Below are 23,491 nucleotides of genomic sequence, written 5' to 3'. Positions count from 1 at the left end.
TTTTTTAAGTATTTATAAGAATTAATCTTTTTTTATAATGAAAATATAATGTTTTAGATAAACTATATAAAAAGAAATATTAACAAATTGCTATATATTAAGTTAGAAGCTTAAATTTTTATATTTCTTTAATTGGAGAGTTTCTCATTGGAATCATTAACAGTGACTTACCTCTAGTTTGGTTTCAATTAAATAAGGAATTTAAATTCAAATTTTTAGGTCGAAACTAAATGCAATATTTTGCTTCTTATTTAAGATAAACTGAAAAACAGTATTTTTTAAATGCAAATTAAATGTTAATTTAACTATTATCCTATAAAGATCAGTTTAAGGCTCCTTGTTTTCATTCATGGTATAAACCTAAAATTAAGATTGCTATGAATATAAAAAATATAATGCTAATAATTATAATATTAGAATATTTTATTCTATAAATAAAAGGGATAATAAGGGTAATTTCTACATCAAAAATTAAAAAAATTAAAGCGATTAAAAAAAAGTGAATTGAGAATGGTAGGCGTGCAGAATTTTTAGGGTCAAATCCGCATTCAAAGGGAGAACTTTTTTCTCGATCTTTAAATGTTTTTATTGAGATATAATTTGCAATAATTATTAAAATTATTATAATTCTAAGAATTATTAAAATTAAAGATGAAATTAAGAATATTATCTATACTTTTAAAAGATTTTTTGATTGGAAATCAAATGTAATATTTATACTATATAGATATCTACCTCATCAATAAATAGATATATATAGGAATAGTCATACTACGTCTACAAAATGTCAATATCATGCTGCTGCTTCAAATCCAAAATGGTGATTGTTTCTAAAATGATTAAAGTTTAATCGAGTTAAACAAACTAAAAGAAAAATAGAACCAATAATAACATGTAAACCATGGAATCCTGTAGCTATAAAGAATGTTCTTCCATAAACTGAATCGGCTATAGAAAATGGGGCTTCTAAATATTCAATTCCTTGTAGTAAAGAAAAATATATTCCTAGAAAAACAGTAATAATTAATCTTTGAAATGTTTGATTAAAATTATTTTCTATTAATCTATGGTGGGCTCAAGTTACTCTTAGGCCTGATCTTAATAGAATAATAGTGTTTAATAATGGGATTTCATTAGGATTAAAGGTATTAATTCCTTTTGGAGGTCAAGCTATTCCTAGTTCGATAGAAGGAGATAATCTTATATGATAAAATCTTCAAAAAAAACTAACAAAGAAAAAAATCTCTGAGGTAATAAATAAAATTATTCCTCATCGTAAACCAAAAGATACTAAAAGAGTGTGGTTTCCTTGAAAGGTTCTTTCTCGAATTACATCTCGTCATCATTGAAATATAATTAGTAAAAGAATTATATTTCTTAAAATAAATAAATTAGAGTTAAAAAGATGGAATCATTTAATTATTCCTATTATTGCAGTTATAGCTCTAAAAGCTCCTAAAATTGGTCAAGGACTATAATCTACTAAATGAAATGGGTGATTTTTTATCATAATTATTTTCTCTAGAATAAAGAGTTCTAAGGATAGCAAAAACATAAGATTGAATTAAAGCTACTGCTGATTCTAATAAAATTAGTATAAATTGAATTATAATAATTAATAAAATAAGCAAATTTACTATAGGACCAGTGTTTCCTAAAAGAGTTAATAAAAGGTGTCCTGCAATTATATTAGCTGATAAACGAATAGCGAGAGTTCCAGGACGAATAATATTTCTAATTGTTTCAATACATACTATAAAAGGTATTAAAATAGAAGGAGTTCCTTGAGGCATTAGATGGGCAAATGAGTGATAAGTGTGACTAATTCAACTATTTAATATAAATCTTAACCATAAAGGTAAAGCTAGGGATAGAGTAAAAATTATATGACTTGAGGCTGTAAAAATGTAAGGAAATAACCCTATTAAGTTATTAATTATAATGAAGTAAAATAATACAATAAATATTAAAGTATTATTTTTTTTTGTAATGATTTTGAATTCTTTATGTAGAGTAATTAATATATTTTGAATTAAAAAGTTAAATCGATTAGGAATTAGTCAGAATATAGAAGGAATAAATAAAAAACTAATAATTATTCTTAGTCAATTTAAAGGTAATATAAAATAAGATGAAGGATCAAAAGAAGAAAAAAGATTTATTATCATTTTCAAGAAAGTTTTTTATTTAATAATTTAAAATTTTTTAAAGGAGATTTTTTATGAGAATAAAATATTTTAATGTTTAAAATAATAAATAAAAGTGTTATAAAAATATATAAGGAAAACCAATCCATAGGTATAGTTTGAGGAATTAAAAATTATTCTGAGAATGATTTTAGTTTGACAAACTAATGTTATAGGTTAACTAAATTTTTCATTAGAAGTAGTCGTTAATTACTATAAAGTGGTTTAAGAGACCAATACTTATCTTTCAGTCATCTAATGAAAAATTTTCTACCCATTTAATGAAATTTTGGGGAGAAATTCTTTCAATAGAAATAGGTATAAATCTATGGTTTGCTCCACAAATTTCTGAACATTGACCAAAAAAAATTCCAGTTCGATTTAAATTAAATCTAAGTTGATTTAATCGCCCTGGGGAGGCATCGACTTTTACTCCTGTTGAAGGAACTGTTCAAGAATGAATTACGTCAGAAGATGAAGTTAGAATTCGAATATGAGAAAGATATGGTAAAATAGTTCGATTATCAACTTCTAGTAATCGAAAATTAAAAAGTTGATTATTATTAATTAAATATGAATCAAATTCAAGATTTTTAAAATCTGTATATTCATAGGTTCAATATCATTGATGACCAATAGTTTTAATAGTAACTAAAGGGTTACGGATTTCATCAATTAAGTAAATTAATTTTAAAGAAGGAAAAGCAATAAAAATTAAAGTTAGAGCTGGTATGATAGTTCAAATTGTTTCAATATTGTGTCCTTCTAATATAAAACGATGGTTATAATTATTTAATGTTAGTCTCATTATGGTATATGTTACAATACAAGTGATTATTATTAAGATCAAAAGGGCGTGATCATGAAAAAATCTTAATTGTTCCAGTAAATATGAAGCTCTGTCTAAAAATATATATGATTTTCAAGTCGCTATTTCTAAAAAAAGGTAAATCTTTATAATTGGGGTTTAAATCCAATGCACTAATCTGCCATATTAGAATTTTTGAGCTAAGATTGGTACTTCTGAATAAGAATGTTCATTAGGGGGAGAAAGTTGGAGTCATTCAATTAAAGAGGGTACATTAGAATTAAATTTTCTTAAACGTATTGAATAAAATCTTTCTCAAATAATTAAGATTATAAAGATTATTCTAAGAGAGGAAATTATAGATCCAATAGAAGAAATTTTATTTCATTTGTAATAAGCATCAGGATAATCAGAGTATCGTCGAGGTATTCCTCTTAGTCCTAAGAAGTGTTGAGGAAAAAATGTTAAGTTTACCCCAATAAATATAATTAAAAATTGGATTTGTAATAATTTATTGTTAAGATTGAATCCTGTAATTTAAGGGAATCAATGGATAAATCCTGCTATAATGGCAAATACAGCTCCTATAGATAAAACGTAATGGAAATGAGCTACAACATAATAGGTATCATGTAAAATAATATCTATGGAAGAGTTAGCTAAAATTACTCCTGTTAATCCACCAATTGTAAATAAAATAAAAATCCCAGGGTTCATAAAATTGAAGGTGTATAGTAAAATTGTATTCCATGTAAAGTTGCTAATCAAGAAAAAATTTTAATTCCAGTGGGTACTGCAATAATTATAGTAGCTGAAGTAAAATAAGCTCGAGTATCAACATCTATTCCCACTGTAAATATGTGATGAGCTCATACTACAAATCCTAGAAGTCCAATAGCTAATATAGCATAAATTATTCCTAAAGAACCAAAGGCAATTTTTTTCCCTCTTTCTTGTGTAATAATATGGGAAATTATACCAAATCCTGGGAGAATTAAAATATAAACTTCAGGATGGCCAAAAAATCAAAATAAATGTTGTTATAAAATTGGGTCTCCCCCACCGGTTGGATCAAAAAAAAAAGAATTTAAGTTTCGGTCAGTTAATAGTATAGTAATTGCTCCTGCAAGAACTGGTAGTGATAGTAATAAAAGAATTGCTGTAATAAGAACCGATCATACAAATAAAGGAGTTTTATCAAGTATTATACCAAATGGACGTATATTTATAATAGTTGAAATGAAATTTACTGCACCTAAAATTGAGGAAATTCCTGCTAAATGTAAACTAAAAATCACTAAATCTACTGAAGGCCCATTATGTGTTAAATTAGAAGAAAGAGGAGGGTAAACAGTTCATCCTGTTCCTGCCCCTATTTCTACGATTGTTCTTAAAATTAAAAGAGTTAAAGCAGGGGGTAAAAGTCAAAATCTTATGTTATTTAATCGTGGAAATGCTATATCAGGAGCTCCAATTATTAAAGGAACTAATCAATTTCCAAAACCTCCAATTATAATAGGTATTACTATAAAGAAAATTATAATGAAAGCATGAGCTGTAACAATTATATTATAAATTTGGTCGTTTCCAATTAATCTTCCTCTAGTTCCTAATTCTAACCGAATTAAAATACTTAACGATGTTCCTACTATTCCTGCCCATATTCCAAATAAAAAGTATAATGTTCCAATATCTTTATGATCAGTAGAAAATAATCATTTATTCGATAAAGTAGCTGAATTAAAGCGTTAAATTGTAAATTTAATTATGAGTTTTCTCCTTTATTAAGCCTTATATTCAATTATGATTATAAATTGCAAATTTATAGGTGAATATTATTCTAAGGCTTAGAATAATTCTATTTTTAACTTTGAAGGTTACTAGTTTATTTAACTTAAATCCTTAATAAATTCTAAAAATCACAGTAAAAATGATTAATCCGTAAATATTCACTCAATTTAAAAAAATTACATAGTAAGAGTTAATATAATTAAATTTTTTATTTTCATTTAATTTTATTATTAAAGATTGAAGTATTAAGCGTATATAAATATATATACAAATTAAAGTAATAAAAATTATTATAAAAGATAGAAAATAAAAGTGATTTTCAATTAAAGTTTTTAGTATTAGTCACTTAGGAAAAAATCCTAAAAAGGGGGGGATTCCTCCTAGAGAAAAGAAATTTAAAAAAAAATAGAATTTTAAAGTTTTATTGTAATTCATATTATTTATAAGATCTTTAATGTTAAAGATTTTATATTTATTAAAAATTAAGATTATATTTAAAGAAATAAAAGTATAAATTAAAAAGTATAATATTCATAAGGATTGATTTAATATTATTATTCTTAATATTCAACCAATATGGTTGATGGAAGATAAGGCAAGAATTTTTTTTAATCTGGTTTGGTTTCATGTTTTTACACTCCCTAAGGTTATACATATCAAAATAATCAAAATAAAGAATAGGTTTAATTTAAAATTATATATAATTAAAATTATTGGGGCAATTTTTTGTCAAGTTATTAATAATAATGCATTAGCTCATCTTAGTCCTTCTAGGACTTCTGGGTATCAAAAGTGAAAAGGGGCTGCTCCTATTTTTATAAGGATAGCTCTGTTAAACAAAAATATAGAAGTAGGTATTAATTGCTCGATAGAATTGATTAAAATAAATGAATTTAAAAAAGAAAATAAAACTAGAATTGATGCAGAAACTTGAACTAAAAAATATTTCAAGGAGGATTCAGAAGAATACTTAAAATTATCTAAATTTATAATAGGAATAAAAGCTAAGAGGTTTAATTCTAAACCAATTCAGATATTAATTCATGAATAAGCAGAAATAGAAATAAGAGTTCCTCTTATTATTAAAATTAAAAATATTAATTTTATAGTTTTAATTATAAAGAAAAGGGGTATACCTTTATAAATGGGGTATGAACCCATCAGCTTCTTTAGCTTATCTTTATATTCTAGTATAAGATGTACAAGAGTTTTTGAAACTTTAAGAAATAATTTAATTTTATTGAATATAATTACAAAAAAAAATTAACAATTAAAAATTTAACTTATTAAGTTAAATTTTAAATTTAATATTTTAACCTTTAATAAAAACTATTAAATTTTCATTAATTTAAGTGTACAAAAATTAATTCACAAAGTAAAAAATCCTATAAAATAGGATTATTTATATAAATATATTCGATAAATTTGAGTTGATTTTGGTCGTCCTACTTCAGGATCAATTTCAACATTCTAAACTAATCCTGAGGCTAAGTCCAACAATCAACGCCAAATCCGATAAATTTGAGTTGATTTTGGTCGTCCTACTTCAGGATCAATTCCAACATTCTAAACCAATCCTGAGGCTAAGTCCAACAATCAACACCAAATCCGATAAATTTGAGTTGATTTTGGTGTCCTACTTCAGGATCAATTTCAACATTCTAAACCAATCCTGAGGCTAAGTCCAACAATCAACACCAAATCCGATAAATTTGAGTTGATTTTGGTGTCCTACTTCAGGATCAATTTCAACATTCTAAACCAATCCTGAGGCTAAGTCCAACAATCAACACCAAATCCGATAAATTTGAGTTGATTTTGGTGTCCTACTTCAGGATCAATTTCAACATTCTAAACCAATCCTGAGGCTAAGTCCAACAATCAGCACCAAATCCGATAAATTTGAGTTGATTTTGGTCGTCCTACTTCAGGATCAATTTCAACATTCTAAACCAATCCTGAGGCTATGTCCAACAATCAACACCAAATCCGATAAATTTGAGTTGATTTTGGTAGTCCTACTTCAGGATCAATTCCAACATTCTAAACCAATCCTGAGGCTAAGTCCAACAATCAACACCAAACCCGATAAATTTGAGTTGATTTTGGTCGTCCTACTTCAGGATCAATTCCAACATTCTAAACCAATCCTGAGGCTAAGTCCAACCATCAACACCAAATCCGATAAATTTGAGTTGATTTTGGTGCCCTACTTCAGGATCAATTCCAACATTCTAAACCAATACTGAGGCTAAGTCCAACAATCAACACCAAATCCGATAAATTTGAGTTGATTTTGGTCGTCCTACTTCAGGATCAATTTCAACATTCTAAACCAATCCTGAGGCTAAGTCCAACAATCAACACCAAATCCGATAAATTTGAGTTGATTTTGGTGCCCTACTTCAGGATCAATTCCAACATTCTAAACCAATACTGAGGCTAAGTCCAACAATCAACACCAAATCCGATAAATTTGAGTTGATTTTGGTCGTCCTACTTCAGGATCAATTTCAACATTCTAAACCAATCCTGAGGCTAAGTCCAACAATCAACACCAAATCCGATAAATTTGAGTTGATTTTGGTCGTCCTACTTCAGGATCAATTTCAACATTCTAAACTAATCCTGAGGCTAAGTCCAACAATCAGCACCAAATCCGATAAATTTGAGTTGATTTTGGTGCCCTACTTCAGGATCAATTTCAACATTCTAAACCAATCCTGAGGCTAAGTCCAACTATCAACACCAAACCCGATAAATTTGAGTTGATTTTGGTCGTCCTACTTCAGGATCAATTTCAACATTCTAAACTAATCCTGAGGCTAAGTCCAACAATCAGCACCAAATCCGATAAATTTGAGTTGATTTTGGTCGTCCTACTTCAGGATCAATTTCAACATTCTAAACCAATCCTGAGGCTAAGTCCAACAATCAACACCAAACCCGATAAATTTGAGTTGATTTTGGTCGTCCTACTTCAGGATCAATTCCAACATTCTAAACTAATCCTGAGGCTAAGTCCAACAATCAACACCAAATCCGATAAATTTGAGTTGATTTTGGTCGTCCTACTTCAGGATCAATTCCAACATTCTAAACTAATCCTGAGGCTAAGTCCAACAATCAACACCAAACCCGATAAATTTGAGTTGATTTTGGTCGTCCTACTTCAGGATCAATTTCAACATTCTAAACCAATCCTGAGGCTAAGCCCAACAATCAACACCAAACCCGATAAATTTGAGTTGATTTTGGTGTCCTACTTCAGGATCAATTTCAACATTCTAAACTAATCCTGAGGCTAAGTCCAACAATCAACACCAAATCCGATAAATTTGAGTTGATTTTGGTCGTCCTACTTCAGGATCAATTTCAACATTCTAAACCAATCCTGAGGCTAAGCCCAACAATCAACACCAAATCTGATAAATTTGAAATCACTTTCCAGTAAATCTACTATGTTACGACTTATTCCATATTAGATGAAAGCGACGGGCAATATGTGCATATTTTAGTACTAAATCATTAAAAATAAAAATATTTAATTACAATCAAATCCAATTTCATAAAACTTTTAAAATATATAAATCCATAAATATAATTTAATGTAACCCATTTCTACTTTAATATAAACTTCACCTTGATCTGATTTAAATTTTTAAAAAATATCTAAATATTAATTTCTAAAAAAATATTTAACAACGACGATATAAAAGTTTCTAACTAAAGTAATTTTAATCGTGGATTATCGTTTATAGAACAGGTTCCTCTGAAAAGTAAAAATACCGCCAAATCATTTAGCTTTAAAGAACTTAACTATTAATCTCTTAACTTTATAATTTACTTAATTAATAATAGGGTATCTAATCCTAGTTATTTTAATAATTATTTGTATTTTAGTTAGAGTAGCTTTTTTAACTTTATTAGAACGTAAGTTATTAGGGTATATTCAAATTCGAAAAGGCCCTAATAAAGTAGGTTTTTTAGGAATTTTACAGCCTTTTAGTGATGCAATTAAATTATTTAGAAAAGAAATAATTTTTCCTTATATGGCTAATATTTTAATTTATATTATATCACCAGTTTTTAATTTAATTTTAGCATTAATATTATGAATTAGAATACCTTTTTATTGTTATTTATTTAAGTTTAATTTTTCTGTATTGTTTTTTTTTGTAATTTCTAGTTTTAGTGTGTATACAATTATATTATCGGGTTGATCTTCAAATTCGATTTATTCTTTATTAGGAAGGCTTCGTTCAGTTGCTCAAGTAATTTCTTATGAAGTAAGAATATTTTTAATTTTATTATCATTTTTAGTGTTAATTCTATCTTTAAATTTAATAGATTTTATTTTTTATCAAAAATATGTTTGATTTGTTATATTTAATTTTCCTCTAAGAATAATATGATTTATTTCAAGATTAGCTGAAACTAATCGAACTCCTTTTGATTTTTCTGAGGGTGAATCAGAGTTAGTTTCAGGATTTAACGTTGAATATAGAAGTTTTGGATTTGCTTTTATTTTTATGGCTGAATATTCTAATATTATTTTTATAAGAATAATAAGAAGGTTGATTTTTATAGGAGGAGATTTTTATTCTATTATATTTTTTTTAAAATTATTATTTTTTTCTTTTATATGAATTTGGGTTCGAGGGACTTTACCTCGTTATCGATATGATAAATTAATATATTTATCTTGAAAGGTTTTTTTGCCTGTTTCTTTGAATATACTTATATTAAATTTTAGATTAAGATTATTATTTATAGTATTAATTATATAGTTAATTAAATTTTGTATAAATCAATAGAAATTTAAATTCTTTCTTATATTTTCAAAATATATGCTTTTCAAGCTCATTGATTAATTAAATATTCATCAGTCTCAAATTTTATAAATAATTGAGTTTAATATAAAGTATATGAAATAGATTAAGGTAAAAATTTGTCCTATGAAAATAAAAGGATCTTCAACTGGTTTAGCTCCGATTCATGTTAAAATTATAACTGTAACGATAAAATTTCAAAATATAATTTTATTAATATAATAAAAGCTGTTTCTTTTTATTATTTTGAAATTAATAAAAGGTATAAAATAAAGAATAGCAATTGATATTACTAAAGCAATTACACCTCCAAGTTTATTGGGAATAGAGCGAAGAATTGCATAAGCAAATAAAAAATATCATTCTGGTTGAATATGAGGAGGGGTGGAAAGAGGATTAGCTGGGATAAAATTATCAGGATCTCTTAATATATAAGGATATAGAATAATAATATTTAAAATAAAAAATATTATAATGAGAAAACCTAAAATATCTTTAAAGGAGAAATATGGATGAAAACTAATTTTATCTAGATTAGAATTAGATCCTAAAGGATTACTAGAGCCAGAGTTATGTAAAAATAGTAAATGAATTATAATTAAAGCTGAAATAATGAAAGGTAAAATAAAATGAAATGAATAAAATCGGTTTAATGTAGCATTGTCAACAGCAAAACCTCCTCATAGTCAAATAACGATAGAATTTCCTAGGTAAGGGATTGCAGAAACTAAATTTGTAATTACAGTTGCTCCTCAAAAAGATATTTGCCCTCAGGGAAGAACATAACCTAAAAAGGCTGTAGCTATAGATATAAATAAAATAGTAGTTCCTGTCATTCAAGTTTCTGTAAGTTTGTAAGAACCAAAATATAAGCCTCGCCTAATATGTAAATATAAGCATATAAAAAATAAAGAGGCTCCATTTGCATGAATAGTTCGTATTAACCATCCTATATTTACGTCTCGACAAATATGAGTCACTCTATTAAAAGCTAAATCTACGTTTGCACAATAATGTATAGATAAAAATAATCCTGTAATAATTTGTATTATTAAACACAAGCCTAATAAAGATCCAAAATTTCATAAATATGAAATATTTCTTGGTGTAGGTAGATCGATTAAAGAGTTGTTAATAATTTTCGTTAAAGAATTAATTTTTCGTATTGGTATTTTCATATTTAAATTGACGTAACGGTCCAAATTTTACTTTAGTAATTTTTACAACTGCAATTATTGAAATTAATAAATAAAAAACCAAAATTAAAAATATGTTAGAATTTGGGTAATTTAAAAATTTATTTAAATTTAAATAAAAATTTCTAATTAAATCTATTTTATGTAAAATTTCATTATTAATATTTTGATTTATTAAATATAGATTTATATTATTTATAAATATAGTAATTATAAATAAACTAATTATAATAAATATAATATATTTATTAAATTTAAATTTTTCATTAGAGGCAGTTCTTGTTATATAAATAAATAAAATTAGTAAACCTCCAATTATAATTAATATTAAAATATATGAAAATCAAAAGTTTGATCTTATTAATCCTATAATGATACAAGTTATAATTGTATAAGTTAAAATAAGTAGTCCTAAGGATAGGGGGTGGGTAAGAAAAATTGCCAAAAAATTTAAAAATGTTAAAATTAAGATTTCAGAGGGTAGTTTAATAGAAAATATTAATTTTGGAGATTAAAGATATATTTGTTTTCCTCTGATATTTTAAAAGATTAAATCTTAAAGCTGGTTTACAAGACCAGTATTTTTTTTAAATTATTAAAATATGGAAATAATTTTTTTAAGTATGTTTATTTTTAGAATTTTAAATTTTTTTATTAATCGAAAACATTTATTAATAACATTACTTAGATTAGAATTAGTAATTTTAACTTTATTTATAATAATATATTTTTATTTATCTTATTTTAGTTATGAATTTTATTTTGTAGTAGTTTTTTTAACTATAAGTGTTTGTGAAAGAGTTTTGGGATTATCTTTATTAGTGTCAATAATTCGTTCTCATGGAAATGATTATTTTAATTCATTAAATATTTTATGATAATATTAATAATATTAGTATTTATGATTCCTTTATGTTTTATAAATAAATTTTGATTAATTAAAAATTATTTAATTTTAATAAGAATTTGATTTTTTTCAAAAATTTCTTTTTTATTTTTTAGTTCATTAAATTTTTTTATAGGTATAGATTTTTTATCATATTTTTTGTTATTATTAAGGTTTTGAATTTCTTTTTTAATATTTATAGCTAGAGAAAAACTTTTTAATTTAAAAGATTTCAGTGAGTTATTTAGTATTTTATTATTATTATTATTGCTTTTTTTATTATTAACTTTTTCTTCTATAAATATATTTTTATTTTATATATTTTTTGAGGCTAGGTTAATTCCAATTTTGATTTTGATTTTAGGTTGAGGATATCAGCCTGAACGTATTCAAGCTGGAATATATATATTTTTTTATACAATTATAGCTTCTTTACCAATAATATTGTTTATTTTTATTTATTATTCAAAGTTTAAAACATTAGATTTGACTTATATTAATGTAAATTTATTTAGTTTTATTTTATATTTTATAATAATAATAGTATTTTTAGTTAAAATGCCGATATTTTTATTTCATTTATGATTGCCTAAAGCACATGTAGAAGCTTCAGTTGCTGGGTCTATAATATTAGCAGGAGTGATATTAAAGTTAGGAAGATATGGACTTATTCGATTTTTAACTATATTTATATATCTAGGAGTTAAGGTTAATTTTTTTTTAATTAATTTATCTTTAATAGGAGGGATTTTAGTTTCTTTAAGTTGTTTACGTCAAAGAGATATAAAATCTTTAATTGCTTATTCTTCAGTTGTTCATATAGGACTTTTAGTGTCAGGTTTATTAACATTTAATTCTTGAGGAATTACTGGATCTTTAATAATAATATTAGCTCATGGCTGTTGTTCTTCAGGATTATTTGTTTTAGTAAATATAAATTATGAACGTATTGTTAGTCGAAGTATTTTTATTAATAAAGGTTTAATTAATATTGTACCTTTTTTATCTTTATGGTGATTTTTGTTAGTAATTAGAAATATAGCTGCACCACCTTCTTTAAATTTGTTAAGAGAAATTTTGTTAATTAATAGTTTAATTAATTATTCTCATATTTGTATATTTATATTAATAATTATAACTTTTTTGAGAGCTTCTTATAGTTTGTATTTATATTCTTTTAGTCAACATGGAAAATTTTACAGAAGGTTATATTTTTTTGAATTAATTTCTTATCGAGAATTAATTTCATTACTCATACATTGGGTTCCTTTAAATTTAATTTTATTAAAAAGAGATTTATTTTTCTTTTACTTAAATAGTTTATATAAAATATTGATTTGTGGAGTCAATGAAGTTACTTTAACTTTAAGTAATATCTTTTTGTGTAATTTTTTCTAGATTAATACTTAGGTTTTTTTTTTTTTTTTTTGTTTTAGATTATTTTTACTTAATACAGGAAAGGTTCATTTTATTGAGTGAAGAATTTTTAATTTAAATTCAATAGAAGTAGAAATATTAATTCTTTTAGATTGAATATCTTTATTATTTGTTTCTTTTGTTTTATTTATTTCTACCATAGTAATTTTTTATAGAAAATCTTATATATCTAAGGATTTATCTATTAATCGTTTTATTATACTAGTTTTTATATTTGTTTTATCTATATTATTAATAATTTTAAGTCCAAATTTAATTTCAATTTTATTGGGTTGAGATGGGTTAGGATTAGTTTCTTATTGTTTAGTAATTTATTATCAAAATGTAAAATCTTATTCAGCTGGTATATTAACAGCTTTATCTAATCGAGTAGGAGATGCAATATTAATAATTTCTATTGCTTGGATAATAAATTTTGGAAGATGAAATTTTATATTATATATTGATTATTATTATAGAGATAAAAGAATAATAATTGTAGGTTTGTTAATTATTATTGCTGCTTTAACTAAAAGTGCACAAATTCCTTTTTCAGCTTGATTACCAGCAGCTATAGCTGCTCCTACTCCTGTTTCAGCATTAGTACATTCTTCAACTTTAGTAACAGCAGGGGTTTATTTATTAATTCGATTTCATTTATTATTGGAAAATTATTCTTTTGTGTTAATATTCATTGGATTGATAACAATATTAATCTCAGGTTTAGCGGCTAATTTTGAATATGATTTAAAAAAAATTATTGCTTTATCAACTTTAAGTCAGTTAGGTTTAATAGTTACTATTTTAAGATTAGGTTTATATGAATTAGCTTTTTTTCATTTATTAATTCATGCTTTATTTAAAGCCTTATTATTTATATGTGCAGGTAATTTTATTCATTTAATAGGAGAATGTCAAGATATTCGTTTTATAGGAGGTTTAGTTTATAAAACTCCTATAACTGTAATATCTTTTAATGTAAGAAATTTATCATTATGTGGTATTCCTTTTTTTTCTGGATTTTACTCAAAAGATTTAATTATAGAGGTTTATTCTATGACAAGGTTAAATATTGTAATTTATTTAATTATATTAATTTCTTTAACATTAACAGTTTCTTATACAGTGCGTTTATTAAATTATTTAATATTTACAGATTATTGTGGGTTTAGAATAAATAGAACTGAAGAATTAAGAGATGAAATAGTTTATAGAATAGGATTTATATTTATTATTGTATTATTTTCAGGAACGGTTCTTATATGATTTATATTTAAGGATATCAATTTAGTTGTATTACCTTTTTTTATGAAAATTTTAATTTTAATTATAGTAATAATTGGGGTAATTATAGGTTTTGAGATTTCTTCATTAAAATTAAATTATAATTTAATTTTTTCTAATTTAATAAAAATTTTAATTTTTTTAGTATTAATATGGAATTTGCCTTATATTTCAACTTTTGGAATAAATTATTTTTTTATTAATTTAGGAATACTAAATTATAAATTTTTAGATCAGGGTTGATCAGAGTTCTTAGGAAGTCAGGGTTTATTTAAATTTTTTAAAAAAATTTCTGTTTTATTTCAGTATATTTTTAAAAATAGTTTAAAGATTTATATAATCATATTTTTAATTTGAATTATTTTGTTATTGATTTATATATTCTACTTAAATAGCTTAATAGAGCGCAATATTGAAGATATTGAGGTAAATTAAAATATTTTTTAAGTATTTATAAGAATTAATCTTTTTTTATAATGAAAATATAATGTTTTAGATAAACTATATAAATAGAAATATTAACAAATTGCTATATATTAAGTTAGAAGCTTAAATTTTTATATTTCTTTAATTGGAGAGTTTCTCATTGGAATCATTAACAGTGACTTACCTCTAGTTTGGTTTCAATTAAATAAGGAATTTAAATTCAAATTTTTAGGTCGAAACTAAAAGCAATATTTTGCTTCTTATTTAAGATAAACTGAAAAACAGTATTTTTTAAATGCAAATTAAATGTTAATTTAACTATTATCCTATAAAGATCAGTTTAAGGCTCCTTGTTTTCATTCATGGTATAAACCTAAAATTAAGATTGCTATGAATATAAAAAATATAATGCTAATAATTATAATATTAGAATATTTTATTCTATAAATAAAAGGGATAATAAGGGTAATTTCTACATCAAAAATTAAAAAAATTAAAGCGATTAAAAAAAAGTGAATTGAGAATGGTAGGCGTGCAGAATTTTTAGGGTCAAATCCGCATTCAAAGGGAGAACTTTTTTCTCGATCTTTAAATGTTTTTATTGAGATATAATTTGCAATAATTATTAAAATTATTATAATTCTAAGAATTATTAAAATTAAAGATGAAATTAAGAATATTATCTATACTTTTAAAAGATTTTTTGATTGGAAATCAAATGTAATATTTATACTATATAGATATCTACCTCATCAATAAATAGATATATATAGGAATAGTCATACTACGTCTACAAAATGTCAATATCATGCTGCTGCTTCAAATCCAAAATGGTGATTGTTTCTAAAATGATTAAAGTTTAATCGAGTTAAACATACTAAAAGAAAAATAGAACCAATAATAACATGTAAACCATGGAATCCTGTAGCTATAAAGAATGTTCTTCCATAAACTGAATCGGCTATAGCAAATGGGGCTTCTAAATATTCAATTCCTTGTAGTAAAGAAAAATATATTCCTAGAAAAACAGTAATAATTAATCTTCGAAATGTTTGATTAAAATTATTTTCTATTAATCTATGGTGGGCTCAAGTTACTCTTAGGCCTGATCTTAATAGAATAATAGTGTTTAATAATGGGATTTCATTAGGATTAAAGGTATTAATTCCTTTTGGAGGTCAAGCTATTCCTAGTTCGATAGAAGGAGATAATCTTATATGATAAAATCTTCAAAAAAAACTAACAAAGAAAAAAATCTCTGAGGTAATAAATAAAATTATTCCTCATCGTAAACCAAAAGATACTAAAAGAGTGTGGTTTCCTTGAAAGGTTCTTTCTCGAATTACATCTCTTCATCATTGAAATATAATTAGTAAAAGAATTATATTTCTTAAAATAAATAAATTAGAGTTAAAAAGATGGAATCATTTAATTATTCCTATTATTGCAGTTATAGCTCTAAAAGCTCCTAAAATTGGTCAAGGACTATAATCTACTAAATGAAATGGGTGATTTTTTATCATAATTATTTTCTCTAGAATAAAGAGTTCTAAGGATAGCAAAAACATAAGATTGAATTAAAGCTACTGCTGATTCTAATAAAATTAGTATAAATTGAATTATAATAATTAATAAAATAAGCAAATTTACTATAGGACCAGTGTTTCCTAAAAGAGTTAATAAAAGGTGTCCAGCAATTATATTAGCTGATAAACGAATAGCGAGAGTTCCAGGACGAATAATATTTCTAATTGTTTCAATACATACTATAAAATGTATTAAAATAGAAGGAGTTCCTTGAGGCATTAGATGGGCAAATGAGTGATAAGTGTGGCTAATTCAACTATTTAATATAAATCTTAACCATAAAGGTAAAGCTAGGGATAGAGTAAAAATTATATGACTTGAGGCTGTAAAAATGTAAGGAAATAACCCTATTAAGTTATTAATTATAATGAAGTAAAATAATACAATAAATATTAAAGTATTATTTTTTTTTGTAATGATTTTGAATTCTTTATGTAGAGTAATTAATATATTTTGAATTAAAAAGTTAAATCGATTAGGAATTAGTCAGAATATAGAAGGAATAAATAAAAAACTAATAATTATTCTTAGTCAATTTAAAGGTAATATAAAATAAGATGAAGGATCAAAAGAAGAAAAAAGATTTATTATCATTTTCAAGAAAGTTTTTTATTTAATAATTTAAAATTTTTTAAAGGAGATTTTTTATGAGAATAAAATATTTTAATGTTTAAAATAATAAATAAAAGTGTTATAAAAATATATAAGGAAAACCAATCCATAGGTATAGTTTGAGGAATTAAAAATTATTCTGAGAATGATTTTAGTTTGACAAACTAATGTTATAGGTCAACTAAATTTTTCATTAGAAGTAGTCGTTAATTACTATAAAGTGGTTTAAGAGACCAATACTTATCTTTCAGTCATCTAATGAAAAATTTTCTACCCATTTAATGAAATTTTGGGGAGAAATTCTTTCAATAGAAATAGGTATAAATCTATGGTTTGCTCCACAAATTTCTGAACATTGACCAAAAAAAATTCCAGTTCGATTTAAATTAAATCTAAGTTGATTTAATCGCTCTGGGGAGGCATCGACTTTTACTCCTGTTGAAGGAACTGTTCAAGAATGAATTACGTCAGAAGATGAAGTTAGAATTCGAATATGAGAAAGATATGGTAAAATAGTTCGATTATCAACTTCTAGTAATCGAAAATTAAAAAGTTGATTATTATTAATTAAATATGAATCAAATTCAAGATTTTTAAAATCTGTATATTCATAGGTTCAATATCATTGATGACCAATAGTTTTAATAGTAACTAAAGGGTTACGGATTTCATCAATTAAGTAAATTAATTTTAAAGAAGGAAAAGCAATAAAAATTAAAGTTAATGCTGGTATGATAGTTCAAATTGTTTCAATATTGTGTCCTTCTAATATAAAACGATGGTTATAATTATTTAATGTTAGTCTCATTATGGTATATGTTACAATACAAGTGATTATTATTAAGATCAAAAGGGCGTGATCATGAAAAAATCTTAATTGTTCCAGTAAATATGAAGCTCTGTCTAAAAATATATATGATTTTCAAGTCGCTATTTCTAAAAAAAGGTAAATCTTTATAATTGGGGTTTAAATCCAATGCACTAATCTGCCATATTAGAATTTTTGAGCTAAGATTGGTACTTCTGAATAAGAATGTTCATTAGGGGGAGAAAGTTGGAGTCATTCAATTAAAGAGGGTACATTAGAATTAAACTTTCTTAAACGTATTGAATAAAATCTTTCTCAAATAATTAAGATTATAAAGATTATTCTAAGAGAGGAAATTATAGATCCAATAGAAGAAATTTTATTTCATTTGTAATAAGCATCAGGATAATCAGAGTATCGTCGAGGTATTCCTCTTAGTCCTAAGAAGTGTTGAGGAAAAAATGTTAAGTTTACCCCAATAAATATAATTAAAAATTGGATTTGTAATAATTTATTGTTAAGATTGAATCCTGTAATTAAAGGGAATCAATGGATAAATCCTGCTATAATGGCAAATACAGCTCCTATAGATAAAACGTAATGGAAATGAGCTACAACATAATAGGTATCATGTAGAATAATATCTATGGAAGAGTTAGCTAAAATTACTCCTGTTAATCCACCAATTGTAAATAAAAATAAAAATCCCAGGGTTCATAAAATTGAAGGTGTATAGTAAAATTGTATTCCATGTAAAGTTGCTAATCAAGAAAAAATTTTAATTCCAGTGGGTACTGCAATAATTATAGTAGCTGAAGTAAAATAAGCTCGAGTATCAACATCTATTCCCACTGTAAATATGTGATGAGCTCATACTACAAATCCTAGAAGTCCAATAGCTAATATAGCATAAATTATTCCTAAAGAACCAAAGGCAATTTTTTTCCCTCTTTCTTGTGTAATAATATGGGAAATTATACCAAATCCTGGGAGAATTAAAATATAAACTTCAGGATGGCCAAAAAATCAAAATAAATGTTGGTATAAAATTGGGTCTCCCCCACCGGTTGGATCAAAAAAAGAAGAATTTAAGTTTCGGTCAGTTAATAGTATAGTAATTGCTCCTGCAAGAACTGGTAGTGATAGTAATAAAAGAATTGCTGTAATAAGAACAGATCATACAAATAAAGGAGTTTTATCAAGTATTATACCAAATGGACGTATATTTATAATAGTTGAAATGAAATTTACTGCACCTAAAATTGAGGAAATTCCTGCTAAATGTAAACTAAAAATCACTAAATCTACTGAAGGCCCATTATGTGTTAAATTAGAAGAAAGAGGAGGGTAAACAGTTCATCCTGTTCCTGCCCCTATTTCTACGATTGTTCTTAAAATTAAAAGAGTTAAAGCAGGGGGTAAAAGTCAAAATCTTATGTTATTTAATCGTGGAAATGCTATATCAGGAGCTCCAATTATTAAAGGAACTAATCAATTTCCAAAACCCCCAATTATAATAGGTATTACTATAAAGAAAATTATAATGAAAGCATGAGCTGTAACAATTATATTATAAATTTGGTCGTTTCCAATTAATCTTCCTCTAGTTCCTAATTCTAACCGAATTAAAATACTTAACGATGTTCCTACTATTCCTGCCCATATTCCAAATAAAAAGTATAATGTTCCAATATCTTTATGATTAGTAGAAAATAATCATTTATTCGATAAAGTGGCTGAATTAAAGCGTTAAATTGTAAATTTAATTATGAGTTTTCTCCTTTATTAAGCCTTATATTCAATTATGATTATAAATTGCAAATTTATAGGTGAATATTATTCTAAGGCTTAGAATAATTCTATTTTTAACTTTGAAGGTTACTAGTTTATTTAACTTAAATCCTTAATAAATTCTAAAAATTACAGTAAAAATGATTAATCCGTAAATATTCACTCAATTTAAAAAAATTACATAGTAAGAGTTAATATAATTAAATTTTTTATTTTCATTTAATTTTATTATTAAAGATTGAAGTATTAAGCGTATATAAATATATATACAAATTAAAGTAATAAAAATTATTATAAAAGATAGAAAATAAAAGTGATTTTCAATTAAAGTTTTTAGAATTAGTCACTTAGGAAAAAATCCTAAAAAAGGGGGGATTCCTCCTAGAGAAAAGAAATTTAAAAAAAAATAGAATTTTAAAGTTTTATTGTAATTCATATTATTTATAAGATCTTTAATGTTAAAGATTTTATATTTATTAAAAATTAAGATTATATTTAAAGAAATAAAAGTATAAATTAAAAAGTATAATATTCATAAGGATTGATTTAATATTATTATTCTTAATATTCAACCAATATGGTTGATGGAAGATAAGGCAAGAATTTTTTTTAATCTGGTTTGGTTTCATGTTTTTACACTCCCTAAGGTTATACATATCGAAATAATCAAAATAAAGAATAGGTTTTATTTAAAATTATATATAATTAAAATTATTGGGGCAATTTTTTGTCAAGTTATTAATAATAATGCATTAGCTCATCTTAGTCCTTCTAGGACTTCTGGGTATCAAAAGTGAAAAGGGGCTGCTCCTATTTTTATAAGGATAGCTCTGTTAAACAAAAATATAGAAGTAGGTATTAATTGCTCGATAGAATTGATTAAAATAAATGAATTTAAAAAAGAAAATAAAACTAGAATTGATGCAGAAACTTGAACTAAAAAATATTTCAAGGAGGATTCAGAAGAATACTTAAAATTATCTAAATTTATAATAGGAATAAAAGCTGAGAGGTTTAATTCTAATCCAATCCAGATATTAATTCATGAATAAGCAGAAATAGAAATAAGAGTTCCTCTTATTATTAAAATTAAAAATATTAATTTTATAGTTTTAATTATAAAGAAAAGGGGTATACCTTTATAAATGGGGTATGAACCCATCAGCTTCTTTAGCTTATCTTTATATTCTAGTATAAGATGTACAAGAGTTTTTGAAACTCTAAGAAATAATTTAATTTTATTGAATATAATTACAAAAAAAAATTAACAATTAAAAATTTAACTTATTAAGTTAAATTTAAAATTTAATATTTTAACCTTAAATAAAAACTATTAAATTTTCATTAATTTAAGTGTACAAAAATTAATTCACAAAGTAAAAAATCCTATAAAATAGGATTATTCATATAAATATATTCGATAAATTTGAGTTGATTTTGGTCGTCCTACTTCAGGATCAATTTCAACATTCTAAACCAATCCTGAGGCTAAGTCCAACAATCAACACCAAATCTGATAAATTTGAGTTGATTTTAGTCGTCCTACTTCAGGATCAATTTCAACATTCTAAACCAATCCTGAGGCTAAGCCCAACAATCAACACCAAACCCGATAAATTTGAGTTGATTTTGGTCGTCCTACTTCAGGATCAATTTCAATATTCTAAACCAATCCTGAGGCTAAGTCCAACAATCAACACCAAATCCGATAAATTTGAGTTGATTTTGGTGTCCTACTTCAGGATCAATTTCAACATTCTAAACCAATCCTGAGGCTAAGTCCAACAATCAACACCAAACCTGATAAATTTGAGTTGATTTTGGTGTCCTACTTCAGGATCAATTTCAACATTCTAAACCAATCCTGAGGCTAAGTCCAACAATCAACACCAAATCTGATAAATTTGAGTTGATTTTGGTGTCCTACTTCAGGATCAATTTCAACATTCTAAACCAATCCTGAGGCTAAGTCCAACAATCAGCACCAAATCCGATAAATTTGAGTTGATTTTGGTGCCCTACTTCAGGATCAATTTCAACATTCTAAACCAATCCTGAGGCTAAGTCCAACAATCAACACCAAATCCGATAAATTTGAGTTGATTTTGGTGTCCTACTTCAGGATCAATTTCAACATTCTAAACCAATCCTGAGGCTAAGTCCAACAATCAACACCAAATCCGATAAATTTGAGTTGATTTTGGTGTCCTACTTCAGGATCAATTTCAACATTCTAAACCAATCCTGAGGCTAAGTCCAACCATCAACACCAAACCCGATAAATTTGAGTTGATTTTGGTCGTCCTACTTCAGGATCAATTTCAACATTCTAAACCAATCCTGAGGCTAAGTCCAACAATCAGCACCAAACCCGATAAATTTGAGTTGATTTTGGTGCCCTACTTCAGGATCAATTTCAACATTCTAAACTAATCCTGAGGCTAAGTCCAACAATCAACACCAAATCCGATAAATTTGAGTTGATTTTGGTGCCCTACTTCAGGATCAATTTCAACATTCTAAACCAATCCTAAGGCTAAGTCCAACAATCAACACCAAACCCGATAAATTTGAGTTGATTTTGGTCGTCCTACTTCAGGGTCAATTCCAACATTCTAAACTAATCCTGAGGCTAAGTCCAACAATCAACACCAAACCCGATAAATTTGAGTTGATTTTGGTGCCCTACTTCAGGATCAATTTCAACATTCTAAACCAATCCTGAGGCTAAGTCCAACAATCAACACCAAACCCGATAAATTTGAGTTGATTTTGGTCGTCCTACTTCAGGATCAATTCCAACATTCTAAACCAATCCTGAGGCTAAGTCCAACAATCAACACCAAACCCGATAAATTTGAGTTGATTTTGGTGTCCTACTTCAGGATCAATTTCAACATTCTAAACCAATCCTGAGGCTAAGCCCAACAATCAACACCAAACCCGATAAATTTGAGTTGATTTTGGTCGTCCTACTTCAGGATCAATTCCAATATTCTAAACCAATCCTGAGGCTAAGTCCAACAATCAACACCAAATCCGATAAATTTGAGTTGATTTTGGTCGTCCTACTTCAGGATCAATTTCAATATTCTAAACCAATCCTGAGGCTAAGCCCAACAATCAACACCAAATCTGATAAATTTGAGTTGATTTTGGTCGTCCCACTTCAGGATCAATTTCAATATTCTAAACCAATCCTGAGGCTAAGTCCAACAATCAACACCAAATCCGATAAATTTGAGTTGATTTTGGTCGTCCTACTTCAGGATCAATTTCAATATTCTAAACCAATCCTGAGGCTAAGTCCAACAATCAACGTTTAAGTTTTTAAAATTATTAGTTTTTGATTTTGAATAACTAAGAAACTGACTTTTAAATTTTTAAAATTTTTAAATATCACCTTATTAATAAATTTGTATAAGAATTCTATGGGGGGGGATCAATAGAATTCAATTTACAAAAATTTGAATAAATGGATTTATATTTAAAAATCAAAAAATTTTGTAATTAAAAATTATTCTTTCAATTTTATTTTCACAGAAAAGGTTTAAATTTTCTATAAAATAAATTTTCTGTTAGACTAGAAGAAGAATTTTTTCTAAAAGTTGATTTTTCTAACAAAATAGTTTGGAAAAAGAAATTTTATGATAAATCCTTTTTTCACATAAAAAAATAATCGATCCCTGTAAAATTTTGTAATCCGAAGATTTTTTCCAAATTTCATCAAATTTCACGAAATTTGGCATTTTTTCCAAAAATTTCGGGGATGGAACTAGGGGTGGGTTGCACATGTTTCATCTCATCAAAATGATCCTTTCTTCAGGCGCCCTAATAGGAATTTCCTTATACATCGGTTTTTATATCC

General features: G+C 25.5%; 5 pseudogenes; 1 reads left to right on the top strand and 4 right to left on the bottom strand.

Moving 5' to 3' along the window:
* Window positions 1-314: 314 nt before the first annotated feature.
* Window positions 315-4,727, bottom strand: LOC123685978 (annotated as a pseudogene).
* Window positions 4,728-5,034: 307 nt separating this feature from the next.
* LOC123685977 lies at window positions 5,035-5,877 on the bottom strand (annotated as a pseudogene).
* Window positions 5,878-9,655: 3,778 nt separating this feature from the next.
* LOC123685976 lies at window positions 9,656-10,810 on the bottom strand (annotated as a pseudogene).
* Window positions 10,811-13,196: 2,386 nt separating this feature from the next.
* LOC123685975 lies at window positions 13,197-14,785 on the top strand (annotated as a pseudogene).
* A 5,088-nt stretch (window positions 14,786-19,873) lies between these two features.
* Window positions 19,874-20,716, bottom strand: LOC123685939 (annotated as a pseudogene).
* Between the last annotated feature and the right edge of the window lie 2,775 nt (window positions 20,717-23,491).

The sequence above is a fragment of the Harmonia axyridis genome, chromosome X (assembly GCF_914767665.1).
Source record: "Harmonia axyridis chromosome X, icHarAxyr1.1, whole genome shotgun sequence".
Classification (NCBI taxonomy): Eukaryota; Metazoa; Arthropoda; class Insecta; order Coleoptera; family Coccinellidae; genus Harmonia; species Harmonia axyridis.
Note: the sequence above shows the minus strand (reverse complement) of the source record. Positions and strands in the feature narration are given on the sequence as shown.